The 14618-nt window shown below is 41.9% G+C and overlaps 1 protein-coding gene across 5 annotated transcripts in view; it reads left to right on the top strand.

The window, feature by feature from the left end:
• The window catches only part of ZNF536 (zinc finger protein 536), a 453952-nt gene that overhangs the window by 425793 nt on the left and 13541 nt on the right, over positions 1-14618 (top strand). Inside the window, exon 7 of one of the 5 annotated variants that reach the window (XM_081870152.1) lies at positions 13597-13661. The exons of the other annotated variants lie outside the window; for them this stretch is intronic. The gene's annotated coding sequence lies outside the window, so the exon portion shown is untranslated. Of the gene's footprint in view, positions 1-13596; positions 13662-14618 lie in introns of those variants that run through there. 5 annotated transcript variants of the gene reach the window in all.

Genomic DNA, 14618 nt, shown 5'->3' with positions numbered 1-14618 from the left:
AATATAGGGCAAATATAGTTAGCTTAATACTATCTATTGATTTCTCCCCTATACTTGAACTATTGAGACCTTGTTTACGTGCCTGTCCATAGCCAGCACACACCCATGGTCTTTCCGTCCACTTACATGCATAGTTGTAACCCCAGTAGCATCATGTTTCAATGCAGTTATTTTTAATATAGCACCAAGAGACCCAAAGCCTTGTTATTTTTTTGGGGGGGGGAGGGCGAGTGTCCAAATAATATTACAATATTTTTATTACGCTGCAAAGTGTTGCTCTTAGTGGATCCGTTTACATCAATCACATTACTTTATGTGTTGACATTATGCTATCATACCATGGCAGACATGGCCAACCCTCAAAATATTTTTTTTTTAACACAAAGCTGTTAGTTTCCATTAATATCACTCCATATTATCACCCAGCACTAGGCACTTTTGCTTGTAGATTCATATGAATTTCGTTATGGTATGCTTTATAAATCTATTTGCTCTAATGTTCTTGGATACTCAAATTTTCTAAATTGTTCCATCTTCCTGTTTTGTATCACAAGAGACACTGCTGTATTTATTTTTCTTGGACCAATTCTGTTGCTTAGCCGCTCATTAGTCACTTTCAATGGAGAAATCAATGTATTGGCCCTGCACTTTGACCATTTCTCTTCTGCTAAATAAATACGCATGGAATTATGAGTAACAAAAAACAACCTCAGGGAGACTGTGAGCATTGGATGCTTCTGCCCACATAAGAAAGAACACTACAAGCTTGAGCAGTTCTCTCTATGAGAAATGGGAATAAAATAGAGACCTTCCTCAAAGGAATGTTGTGAAGAAAAATGGAAGGCTTTAGACTAAAACAAAATACACAGAATTCTGAATAACGATGACCCCGAGAATAAAAGAACAAAGCAAATTGCAACGCACTCATTGGCTATGATCCAGCAAATATATTCTGGACTTCTCTATTGTTAGCTATGCAACAGCTTGTACTTGTGGGTTCTTGGTTTTCAGAGGCAACAACATGGCCTGGTTATGTTCTCTGGATTTCATCCATCGAGCACAGAGTCTAAAGCATCCTGAAATCCTAAACAGGATGATGGGTGGGATATAACATGCTTCAAATAAAGAAATTGTTTAGTTTTTTTAAAAAAGCTGCCAAATTAATACTTATCTTCAGAAATTTGCTTTCTTCTACTTTACTTGTTACAAAGGAAAAAGTTCATGCACGATTAGAAAAGTTACATTAAAAAAAAATCTTATTGATGTTAGAATCAACTGGTGAAAATTAGGATTGGACCAAAATATTTGTCACCTTTTCCAGACTGTTTCCAGCACTGTGCAATTCTGTGGAGAGGGCAGGTAGAGGAACATATTCCAAAGCTCCGATCACAGCTCTCTTTAATCTTGGAGATTTCTGTGTCTTTGAAAATAAATAATGTAGTGCAACAGGCAGCCTTGTGTTTTGGAAGAGCAGTGTTTGCCTGTGGCATCTTCCATGACTACAAAGCTCTCTCCTAGTAACTTCCCTCCCTTTTTATTAATAATTCCCTAAGTCAATGAAGAACCCTTAAAGAGAGAGAGAGAGAAATCTCTTCTGCTTCTTCCTTTCCTACTGCTGTCCTTCCCTCCTGCCCAGTTTATACCCCACCATGTAGACCCACATTTGGAAGATCTGAAAAATATCACTTCTGGATTGCTAGATGATACATCCGTGGCATTCTCCCTTTCCACCATTGTTGGGGGGGGGGGGTTGTTTTCTTTTCCTTTATCCTGAAGGTGGCAGTGAAAGAGAAAGAATCTCTCTCTTTCCTTCTTTTGCTTCCCTCTTTGAAGCTCACAAAGCAGATGGCCAAGCCCTCTCTCTTACCCTCCTCCTCTCTTGTTGTGCCCAGGAGTGGAGGCGAAGGAAAACTACAGCTCTTCGAAAAGTGCTGCAGCTCCAATTGCAGGAAAAGGGGGTCTCCCTCTCCTTTCTACCCCCCCCCCCAAGCAGATCCTGGCACAATCAAGTACTATCCTGGCCAAGCTTTATAAATAAGCGAATAAGCTGAGCCACTTTGTGTGTGTGTGTGTCCCCCACCACCACCTCAGTCTTTTAGCCCTTACCAAGATAATTGAGTATCATAATGGTGGGAAAGGACCGCAGTCATCATTTGCTGCCTGTCAGGTATCAGTACTCATCTCCGTGTCATCCGTCACCATTGAACCACTCTGTCATCTTTCCCCCAGCCTTCAGCGCTGCTCCTTCTCATCGTGTTCATTATCTCGAGCTCAGACCAATTCCCCCCTCCCTGTCCTCCTCCCTCTCTCCTCCCCAGCCCCTGTAAATGCATCTTTGTGCGACTCTCAGTCTTCTGATTATGAATCGATGATCATGTGGTGTAAGAGAGATAGATGGCTTTTAGTTCCATCTTGTCTCCTCTAATTGTAAAATATTAGTTACATTAGACTGTGCCTTTTGATTAATGGAACTTATTTGGAGTGGCCTCTCCTGGCCCTCCCCCTGCTTTCAAAGTCCTCCACTGACTTTTGAGAATTGAGTGATTTCACTTAAAGTAGACAAATAGGTCCTTCAGCAAGGAGATAGCTGAGCTCTAATATCGGAAGGGGGGGGGGACTTGAGGAGACGTTGTGTGTGTGTGTGTGTGTGTGAGAGAGAGAGAGAGAGAGAGAGAGAGATTTAAAAGAAAGGATTCAATTCTGATTAAACGCACAGGCTGTTTATTAATGCACACGCACCCGTGCTATTTTGCAAACCCAGCAGTTCTCTTGTAAAGCTACGGAAACCTATGTCTGAAAGCGTTTCGAATGAAATTAGTCAGAGATATAAATTAAAAGCTTCCTGATGTACACAGTCAGGGACAGAGATGGTCAGTATGTGGAAACTTTGATGTATTAGTGGCAGAGACAACAACAACAACAACAACAACAACAACAACAACAACAACAACAACGTTATCTTAACCCTCCCTCTTAGGACACTTTACAGGGTATGCCATCAACAAAGCGTCTTTTTCTCCGTACATCTGACACTGCAAAAGAAAAAAGAGGGGGACCTGTATACAGAATTTATCTTATTTGGCACTATTTGCCTAAACAAGAGACTTATGATAAAGTCCTTGCTGTACAAATGGTATTGCAGTTGGTGCATCCCCTATTATAAATAATCGCTGTCTATCTTTCAGTGTAGATTCAAGGACATGTTCACTTTCAGCCTATCAGTTCAATTAGAAAAGGTCTATTTGCTGTCAATGTCTGTATCTCATGGAAATAAGGACGCACTAGTTCATAAACAAATCAAACTACTGTTTTTTTGTTTTTGTTTTAAAAAGGCATTGATGAGGGATGCAGCTAAAAGCCGTTGTGGGATACACAGAGGATTAAAAACAACCGCAGCAGCAATTTACGCCTCTGCAAAGGATCTCAGTTCCTTTATAGCAACTTCTGGACCATTATTCCTCACTAATAATCCATTCAATAAACCCACCTACATAAGGCCTGAAACAAGCTGGTGTCATTTACATTTGCTATTTGTTAGAAAATAAATGAAATAGTTGCCTTCCTTGCTGGCTATAATCCTGCATTTGGCTACACACCTGAAAAACTCCTGCTGAAATCAATTAGATTTGCTGGCAAATGCTGGCAGGATTGTCAAAGCCTCCATGTCCAGAAGCACTGTATCTCTGACTACCATGTGCTATAAGCCACAGCAGAAGGCCATCTTTATTCTTCAGGGTCCTGCCAGTAAGCTCCCAGAGGCATCAGGCTGACTGCAGTAGAAAACAGATCGTGCTGGACCAGTCAGAACTTGGTCTGATCCAGAAGGATCATTTCCTTTGAACTTCTAACGTTGAAAGACTATCAGAAACAGCTTTGCATGAAGAAAAGCACCTGGATGTTAGTAATACAAACTGGGTGAGATAAAGTTACAGATAGGTAGCCGTGTTGGTCTGCCATGGTCAAAACAAAATAAAAAAATTCCTTCCAGTAGCACCTTAAAGACCAACTGAGTTAGTTCTAGGTATGAGCTTTCGTGTGCATGCACACTTCTGAAGAAGTGTGCATCTGAAGAAGTGTGCATGCACACGAAAGCTCATACCTAGAACTAACTCAGTTGGTCTTTAAGGTGCTACTGGAAGGAATTTTTTTATTTTGTTTTGGGTGAGATAAAATTCACTGTGCAAAAGTGGGTGGGGAGTGCAATATTTCTTGCCAATATTTCCTACTGTTTTCAAAAGTTGCTCTTTGCTACTTCATACATCCTTAACTGAAGTTAATGGAATTGCATAAATTTTGTCATAGGGCATGCGGACAGAATAAAGTCGGCACTCTGGAAAGTGCAGGAGGGGAGAGGGCTCTTGTGCTGGAGTCCTGATTGTAGGTTTCCCACAGGCACCCGGGTGGCCCCTTGGAAAACAGGGTGCTGTGCTAGATGGGCCATTGGCCTGATCCAGAAAGCTTTTCTTATCGTCTTATGTTCCTTCCAGGATCTTCAAGTAGCCCAATGCTAGGCATCCAGTCCCACAGCACAGGTTCGGCAAAAAGAGTCTGTTGGGAAGAGGTGTTGATGTTTAAAGCACTTTGGGAATCGAAGTTCTGTGAGGGGGATAAGAGTCTCCCAGGGGCAGTTTCAGAGTAGCGCGACTGGTCCAGTCACACTGGGTGCTGCGCTGCAGGGGGCGCCACAACAATGCTGTAGAACCGAGAGCAAGAGGTGGGGGGGGGCGCACCAAATTTTAGTGTTGCATGGGGCACCATTAAAATTTGAGAGCCCAAAGTCTCCTAACTGTCAGCACCCTTAACAAACTACACTTCCCAGGATTCTTTGGGGAAAGACAAAGTAGCATCGTAGTGCTTGAAATGTATAGTGCAGATGGGTCCTAAGTTAATGAAATTTTACTACGAACTTGCGTATAAAATTATGTGAAGGTAAACGCCGACCATGAATAGAAACTATGGCTGCTTCCAAAGGCTGAATTTGCCATTGCTATTCAAGTTTGGATTGTTGGAAAACGCTGGGCAAGATTCTGTAGGACTGCTGCTTAGACAGCTCTTATCCAGCCCCTACAAGATGAGACAGCTATATCGCTTGTGGAGGCGCAAACATTTTGGCAGAGACATTCTTGCAGTGTGGCTTTCACACGTATTTTATTATTATTTTAAATGTGACCTTCACACTACGTTGGAGTGGCACGTTCCCACTTCATTATTATATCTTCTCTCTCTCTATCTTTTTTTGGGGGGTGGGGGGTTCAGAATGGCTTCAGAGACTTATGTTGAAATTAATTGAGCCCAATTACCTCTGACTTCTTTCTCTGTGGTCTTTTTTTAAACCAAACTAGTGGTCGGATTTGATGATACAGCAAGCTACTTGAAGGAAAGCACCTATACTAATGAGGCTGGTGGGTTGTATCTAAGAGCCTAACTACATGTTACGCTAATTGCATGGCTATCTGCCTTGCCAGGGGATTTCTTTATTTGTTTCTCAAATGTTAGCATGGGAAGAATTTATGTCAGGATCACCGTGCATGGATTGGGGAAGCTTTAACTTTCCCTCCCAAGCTGTGGTCTCAAACTGAAACCATCCCTCCACTGCCATTCGTGTGGGAAGAACTCCCACTGGCTTCAGTGAGAGCTTTTCTCTGTTGGTAATTACAGTGCAGAAGAGCCATTTTTTTATTGCAATCACAGCTAGAGAGGGGAATCTTAAACCTCCCCTCCCCACTAGCTATAGTACTAATCGGAATTTGCACCCTGTGCCTAGGAATTGTTTTTTTTTAAAAAAAAAAAAACTGATGTGGCTACCAGTGTGTGTGACTTAGGCTCTGAGTAAGAACTGGTGGACTCAGATGGGCAAATCTGAAAATTTAGATGGCTCTCCGTTTCCCAAATATCCAAATTAGTTTTTTGTAAGTTCTAACAAAAATTTGTAATTCTTTTACTGCCTGTTTCTCCTGACGTACACAATTTTGTATGCAGCATTGCCTAATAGATACACATTTTTCCTAATCCCCCATTTTAAAACAAAATAAAAAAATTCCTTCCAGTAGCACCTTAAAGACCAACATTTTAAAGACCAACCCATTTTAAAAGTTATTTTCACCAATGTATGCATATTTAGGAACATCGTTGGTCAGAAAACTGCATCCCAAAATTTGGAGAAGTGCAAATTATGAAGGGTAGCTGTGTGATTTGGTTTAATTGTTTCTGGAAGTGTGAGTTAGTTAGACTCACATAAACCAAACTAAAATTTCCCCCCATTTCTAGCTCAGGGAAGGGGATGTCTGTCTGCTGAACAGGACCCATATCCTGTCTGTTTTCACAAACAAAGAATACTTGGGAAATCATACTAATTCAACAGATTTCTTTTTATTTGTCTCAACATCCCCCAAAATTGTTGTTTTAGTCAAGCATCTAGAGACCATCCCCTTTTCCCTACTGAGAAATATTTCTAGTCTTACTATAAACACTTTTAATTTCAAGAATAAAAAATCAGGATTCCCCTACTTTCAGTTTGCATCGATATTTCACTTTGGGCGGACTTGGTGGCAATTCTCGTTTCCGTGAGATTTAGTCAACAACTGTGAATTTAATCTGGAAGGTCCAAAATACAAGACTGCAGTCAAGTAGTACTTGAAAAGCAGGAACAACATTTTAAGCTGCACAGAATTTTTCTGCAAAGGAAGTGCAAGTGTACAAGTTGAAGCTGAGTTTCCTGCTTTGTGAGGTGGTTTGATCCTAAACAAGGTGCTATTTTGAAAGATTTTCCTGTCTCCCTGATCAGGTCTGTTTTCGTTCCACTTTCTGCACAGTGTGGAAGAGTTTGTCTTTGACATTCTAGAGGTTAAAGCAAAAGGAAACAGTAACGAAGCATAATAGGCACATGGCTTAATTGTGGCATCTGGTTTATTGGTTCAAAATATACGTAGGCTCAAGCATCTCTCTAAGGCTTCTCTTCCCATTGATAATATTGAGTCCTGGAGTGGTTGAGGAGGCTCAGTATTACAATGCAAGGCATATCTTCCATTCCATGGAACTCAGAATCTTTCATGAATGATGCTGCACAGTCAACTGGTTGAAGGGGATGTCCAGTGTAAATAGAAGTATTGCCATTGTCAGGGAAGAACAGGGAGAAAAGTGAATTCAAATTTATTTAGTTGTTTGTGACAACTACAGCCTGGGTAATAACAAGCAAACGAGACATAGGAGCCAACTCCTAGGGGTCAAGGTCCCTTCACCCCCCCAAACTATTTGAAGAGTCGCCCCTCAAAAAGTTGATGGGCATTGCCATTCAAATGGTGTCTGTCTGCTGTATCATGTGATTGATTATGTGGAGCAGGGCTTACCTGCCCCCCTCAATATTTTATCTAAGCTGGCACCCTTGGGTGGAAAGATTCTAATGTTTCTAGCTCTGGGGCGCCTTGTGCAAGAGTAGAAAAGGGCTGTGGTTTTTACTCCCTACTTGCAAGATTCTTGAAGGCATCTGGTTGGCCACTGTGAGAAGCAGGACAAGGCTGAACTTGGTAGGCCTTTTGCATTACCCAGCCGGACTCTTCTTATATCCTTTATCTTCACACAAGAGGGAAATTTAAAGCAGTATATGCATGGTAATGTAATGTCCTGGTCCCGCTCTTCAGAAAATTGCCTTACACATTTGTCTGCTTTTATAATTACTGATAAATTAATTTGCCAATGCAGTGGCAGATTTGTCTCAAAAGTGCCATAGATACTTAGATTCTAGTCTTCAAGAAACCTTCTCTTTACTTCTGGTTAGATGCAAAACGTAATAAAAAATAAATAAAAGCATGCTATTAGACATATGGATGCATCCATATCTGAAGGAAAAATACTGAAGGTTACTGTAAAGTTCTGAAACAGAGGCCAACTAGATAGGGTGAAGATCCTGAAATTTAAATTAAAATTAAAAAACGCCAATTTACAGAGTTCCTGTAAACTGATTTTTAAAAAATCATTTCATTTTTTATCAATTTTATATAGTGTAAGCTACAATAGGTTTTATTGTTTTTAAAAAGAGCATAACCTATAACTTCCAAATATCTCTAAGAAGTCCTTCTTTAGGGTTTGAAGTTGAAATCGATAGCTTATCCCAGTTTGAGGCAGAATTTGGCCCTTGGAAGTCTACCTCTCAAGTGGCTGCTATTTGAGGCCATCTTTTGATTAACATGATATTTGAAGCAGACTATGGCTAGAGAAGCAATATATACCCCACTGTTCAAATCCGTGCCACAAAATCCAACAGAGACCTAGTTAATGAAAATCAACCTGCTCCAATCGTCATTGGGAAATACCTCCACTGTTAGCAATCAATTGAGGATGAGTTTGGCGTTTGGAGGTGGGGGCAAACCAAAGCCAAATACACAGGCTGGGGGGGGGGAGCATCAAAGAGGTTCTCACTCCCAGCCTATTGCTCTATTTAAGGGGCCAATAATTCGGCAAGGTTGTGCACTAAATAATTTGTAAGCCTTCAGAACATGCAGGTTATTGTTTGCGGACAGATGGTGCATCACATTTTACTGCTTATTCCTTCTGTGGTTTCTCATATGTACGACTGATGTGCATTCAGAAGTCTTTGTTTCCTTGCTAAAATCTCTAATCTAAAACAGGCAATCAAGCACACAGACAGTGGTTCAGAAAGCATAATCATAGCTTGAAAGGGAGGGGGGCAGAATCATCTGCAGTTAAAAAGCAGATGTGTTCACTAGAAATGCATGAAGGTTATCAGGAATATCCAAACGGGGCAAATAAATAAAATTAGGGAGCTTTGAAAAATTGTCCCAGCAAATGGCTTTTTTTAGGTGGCCAGATTCCTGGGTAATCATTTATCTTATTTTGATACACTGGGCATTAATTATTATTATTATTATTATTATTATTATTATTATTATTACTATTATTACTTAACATTTTCTGCTAACATTATTGTTTTTATTATTATTATTATTATTATTGAATTGTTATGATTTGGAGATCAACACTGCCCTTGAGAGTTAAATTGCACTGATATAGAGGAAGGAAATGAGACAAACTAACTCAACTCTTTTTTCCCCCTTTCTTCTTTCCACTGATCCTCCCCCCCTTTCTTATTCTGAAGATAGAATTACTGTTTGTAAGCATCTGAAAGTCATTAGAGGCTCCGCAGTCTGTCAGGTGCCGATACAAAGGAACTGCTGAAACCGAACGGGATCCTGCGCAGAGTGCTGGGAATTTGTCATGTGGTGATGAGCAGTTATAATAATATATGAGCAAATCACAAGCATTCTGCAAATTAATCAAAATTCCCCCCTCCCTCTCTCCCTCCCTCCCCCGGCTTTCTCCCTCGTCTCTAAGAGAGTGGCTTTGCCGGCAGACGTAGGTGAAACAGTTTTACTCACAGATGGTAGCGCTGGCATCAGATGGAATTTATATAACAGTAATTCTGATTTCCTGCCAAAGTAGCACTGAAAACACCAGGGAGATAGTACAAGACAAGTCATGTGGTTTTGCTGAGGTTGTTGTGGGAAGTTTAAAGGAGTGGGGGGGGGAGGAGGAAGAAACCCCCCTCTCACATTTTCCTCTTTGCATTTTATTGTTTTAGCCTGAAGGGCCAGAAATTGTACGCCGTTCCGCCACGGGCAAAAAAAAAAAAAAATCCAACACGTCGTCTTCTTTTCTTTTTTTTATGAATTGTGCTGAAAGAGGGCTTCACAGCTGTTGGAGCTGCTGGCAGGGGGAAAAAGCCCACATGACTTCTTATCATCTCTCTTGCCTTACAAGGGATGAAAGGTGGGAGGGTTCAAGAGGTGGTGGCCTTACATGTTTAAAGGGAGGCAGGGTCTTCCTTTCCAGGAAGCTGTGCCATGTTCACTTTCATTAGACTCCCTCTGGCATAACAAAATAAGGGGAGGCTTTTTTTATTTTCCGAGCGCTCCGCAAAACAGAGACGCAAAGGACATATTTTTCATTCGATGCTGCTTGATGCAATCTGGAGAATGTGGAAACATGCATCCTCTTGAAATGAGTAGCTCAGTGGCAGGGCAGCTGCTTCTGTTCAGAAGGTCCCAGGTTCAGTCCCTGATGGCACCTGCTGGTCAGGGCAGGGAAACGCTCCCTTTCTGAAACCCAAGAGAGCTGCTACTAGATGGACCGTGGGCCTGACTCTGCAGAAGACAGCCTCCTGTTCTTCTGCTTTTTCAAGCGCTGCACATAAATGGCCTCCAGAAATTCTGGGGCAAGGAAATGGCAGAAGGCAACCATGACACCAAATTTTGCCAGCAGCAGGAGGGAGCCCCGCTGCTGGCTGGCAAAGGATCAGAGCTGCAGTCTAAAATGCTAAGGATCATGCTCCTGAGCTGCTAAACCTCTGTCCGTGTTCTTTTCCAACACAAATAAATCCTGCGTTACGATAACTGAGCATATTCTGCGGCCTCTTCAAATCAATGGCTAAACTCCCATTGAACTGAATACTATCGGACAACAACCATTTATTCTGTATTGATAACTAGTCTTAATGTTATTGTTCTAATACTTAAAAATGATATTTATGGTCTCTATCTGTTTCTTCCATTTGGCAGCTCTTTAATTAAGATGGTCATTGCTCCAATTTTAAAAGCTTAATTTACGGCGTTCCCCACCACAAAAGGTGTGGTCATGATCATGCGTTTAGATGGCTCTAAAGGGGTTTGAGACAAATTCACTGAGGAAAACAGTCTGCCAGTGGCTACTTATCATGCCGGCCATGTGTATCCTTGAGTCTCCAGAAGCTGTGTGCTTCTCACTAACAGTTGCTGGGGAGCAATGGGGCACGACTACTGTTTCATGTGCTTCCCAGAGGCATCCCTTTGGCCTCTGTAGGAACCAGAATATTGCACTAGAGGGAACTTTGAACTTATAGAAATTTACAAAATTATGCATGGCATGGAGAGAGTGGACAGAGAAAAGCTTTTCTCCTTCAGAACTCATGGAGATTCAAGACAGAGAAAAAGAAGCCCTCCTCCTTCACGCAGAGCACATTGTTAAACTATGGAACTCACTCCCACAGGACACAGCGATGGCCACCAAACTAGGCAACTTTAAAAGAGGATTAGACACACATTCATGGAGTAGAGGGCTATCAATGGCCACTAGTCATTATAGCTATGCTCTGCCTCCACAATGCCCATTTGTTTTGGTTTATGTGGCAGCAGTGAGATAAGTGGATTAGACAGAAACGTTAGCATGCTTCATTACATCTGGTTGCAGGCATCTGTCATTCCCTGGCTATACATTCTGGATCACATCCAGAAGTAAAACCAAAGGGAGACACTTTTCATTTTATTCACCGTATTTTTCGCTCTATAGGATGCACTTTCCCCCGTCCAAAAATGAAGGGGAAATGTGTGTGCATCCTATGGAGTGAATGCGGGTTTCAGGCAGCTTGCGGATAGCAGCCTGAAGCCTGAAGCCCGGGGAGTGCAGCATCAACTCCCGCTGCGCTCCCCAGGCTTCAGGTAGCTATCCGCAAGCTCCAGGAGCGGCGGCGAGGTTGCGCACAATCCTGCCACCGCTCCTGGACCTGTTTTGGGGGCTGGGGTCGGGGGAAGCTCGGGCTTCCCCCACCCCAGCCCCGTGGCTAAAAACAAAGCCAAGACAGTGAGTGGGATCCATCCCGCTCAGTGTCTTGACTTCTGCCAAAGCCGTGCGCAGCCTCTCCCGGCTGGAGAGGTTGCGTGCGGCTAAAGAGGAAGCCAAAACAGCCAGCGAGATGGATCCCGCTCACTGTCTTGGCTTCTTTGCTCTTTGGGGCTGGGGGGGGGGAATAATTTTTTCCCCTTTATTCCCCCCCCCCCCTAAAAACTAGGTGTGCCCTATGGTCCGGTGCGCCCTATGGAGCGAAAAATACAGTACATATTTATTTTTAAAAAATATTTGTTTACTGCAATTCATAAAAAGACATCAGAGCGGTTTACAGTTGTACATAAAACGATACCCCCCCCCAATTTAAAATTCCTTCCCCCCCCCCATCAGTTCCCAACTAGGGATGTGAGAAGGCACCATATTTATTCTGCCCTGTATTCGTCACATGCTGCACTGTTTCCATTCCACTGCAATTCATTTTCCGCCAAAAAATGGCATCATACAACTTGCCCACACATATACTAATAAAAGTATAGCAAGAATTTGTTTAGATACAAAGTAATGAAGCTGCATTTCTAAATTGGAGAGTTTTGCCAGGGCACATCTCTGGATGTTTAGGCTTCAAGGTAAAAAAAAACTATTTTAGGAAAAAGCGCTCTTTTTTCCTTCTTGTTAAAGTTTGTGAATAATACCCAGATAATGTGTAACACTGCCATTTATAAATCACTAGCAAGGAGTTTTTGAGGCACCTTACTAAACTGTCACTACAGGTTATGGCATCTTGGGTGGTAAGACAAGTTATAATGTGACAAAATACCAGCTAAATTATTCAACTTTCATAACAAAGCAGCATCTCAGATTAAAAATCAAAAGCTTATTTATTTTAAGTGACACCAAAGAAGCAGAGAATAATATAAGAATCTAGCTGAACTAAGATATTTAGGCAGGCAATACTTAACCCCTGTAAAATGCAGGTGTTCAGCATTCTTTCTACATGGAGATCTGCATGGAATTGGGTCATATTGTTGGGTTGTGTAATACCCGTCTGACAAATTTCACCAGGCTTAGCAAAGCTCTTTTTCACTTAACTTAAAATTGCTCAGATGTATTGACCGAGGAAGAACTTCCACATGCATTATGACTTCTTTTGTTGTTGTTTTACAACGATGGCTGGTGCCCACTGGGATTGGTAGAGCAGAAAGCAGGGAGGCCAACAGTAGGAGGCGCCAGAGCCAATGGCAGGCACAGACAATTAACTGTAGTTTTTTACCTGTGCTCCTTCCAGCTGTGTTCTACAAGTGCTCAAAATGTTTTTTCACCACCACACATAATTTCCATTTTACCAGGTGGTCTCTCACATGAGACTAACCTTTCTGCCATATCTGCACAACTTACCCCCCCCCCCAAAAAAGTGGTGGAGTCAAGTTCCAAGAATATTACATCTTCGGCTGTCCAGGTATTATGCAATCTACATTTGTCACAGACGTAATTATATCTAGTTACTTCTGAAGTTTTGATTACTTGTCTTGAAAACCCTTCTGTCTTTTTACCATTGCCTCATGCAACAATAATTCACATATATATATCGATGACTCATCAACAGATATATTTCACTGGCTTTAAAGAAAAAAAACTTTAAAATTAGTGATATTTCCTCTAAGGTTTGGTGAGTCATTTGATTAATGTCTTAAAAGTATATATAATATGCAGGAAGATGATGAAATATCTGTATATTAGCAGTCATTTTCTTTATATGAGTTTGCTAGCTTCTGCCCTCAACCACTTTATATTAGCTGCATTTTCAAAAGTCTTTATTCTGTTTTTCTTATGCCATTGCATTTGTCTTTACAAACTGTGGGCGGCAACAAAGCTAATAAGATATGTGGAAGGAGTCTTTTCTCTTGAAAAAAAGATTGAAACAAATAGTTTTTCTCTTTCCAAAAACTTGGGAGAGGATTCATAACTGTGCCATTTGTCCTACAGACCAAAGGGGATTAGGACAGGTAAACCCCATCATCTTCATGCCACTTGGAAAATTGCCTCCAAAATGGAGGCGACCAGCCGGCATGTAAGCTGCCATTTTGAATTTCTCACATTGCCTTGCAGTATAGAACTTGGAGGGCCGCCATTTTACTCATTCACAATGCCACAAGAAAATGCCACCATGTAAATTCCCCATAATTGGAAACCCTGAGGCATTGTGGGAAATTGTAAATAGTGGTTTCCCAGACCCATCCACCCAGCACAGGGGCTCATGAGAGGCATCAGCACTAATGGGGCACTGAAGCTGCCCCAGGATGTCTTGTGCTGATGCTGGACATACAGGAGAGTTTGAGACATCAGTGTCATATATTACATGACAGAAGTTTGAAGAAAAACACAGCACAGGTAAGGCCCCATATGCCTCTTGCATTGCTCTTTAGATCTCAGATGTGAAAATCGAGCACACCATTTCCGGAGTCACTACTGTGCAGAGTGTGCTGCATATGTATAGTGTAATTTAACGAGAAGGCACATTTGCCTCCATATCCAAAGTGGATGGAGAGCAATTGATGACTGACTAAAAGAGGAAGGTAGAAAAATCCCCCTAATTCCTGTGTTTGTTGGCATCTGCCAATAGCAAACACTCTGGGGTTGAAGTCAAACCGCTGCATTAGCAGCACCAAAGGGACCTCCGTGGAGAGCAAGTCAGGGCAGTGTGTATGGAGGTCCTGGTCTGCCTAGACAACAATATCCCCTCTCGGCCTCACTGATGTGGTCTTAAGGAAAGCAGAGAAATATTTTTGGCGCCATCTTAGCTGCAGGAGTTACTGGAAGGAGGCGCATAAGGTACCTTCCAACTGTCTTAGGGACTCCACACTGGATTCGTGGAAGAGCTCTTTAGCCTTTTCTTCTCCAGAAGATGTCCCACAAGGCAGCAGGTACAGATTGTTTCTCAGGGTTTACATCCAAAGGCTTTCTCATAAATGAGTATAGCCACAAGGCAGTAGAGGTTTAGGATCAGA

Source organism: Podarcis erhardii (genome assembly GCF_964252035.2).
Source record: "Podarcis erhardii genome assembly, chromosome: 7".
Lineage (NCBI taxonomy): Eukaryota > Metazoa > Chordata > Lepidosauria > Squamata > Lacertidae > Podarcis > Podarcis erhardii.
This window is presented reverse-complemented; position numbering and strand designations above follow the sequence as displayed.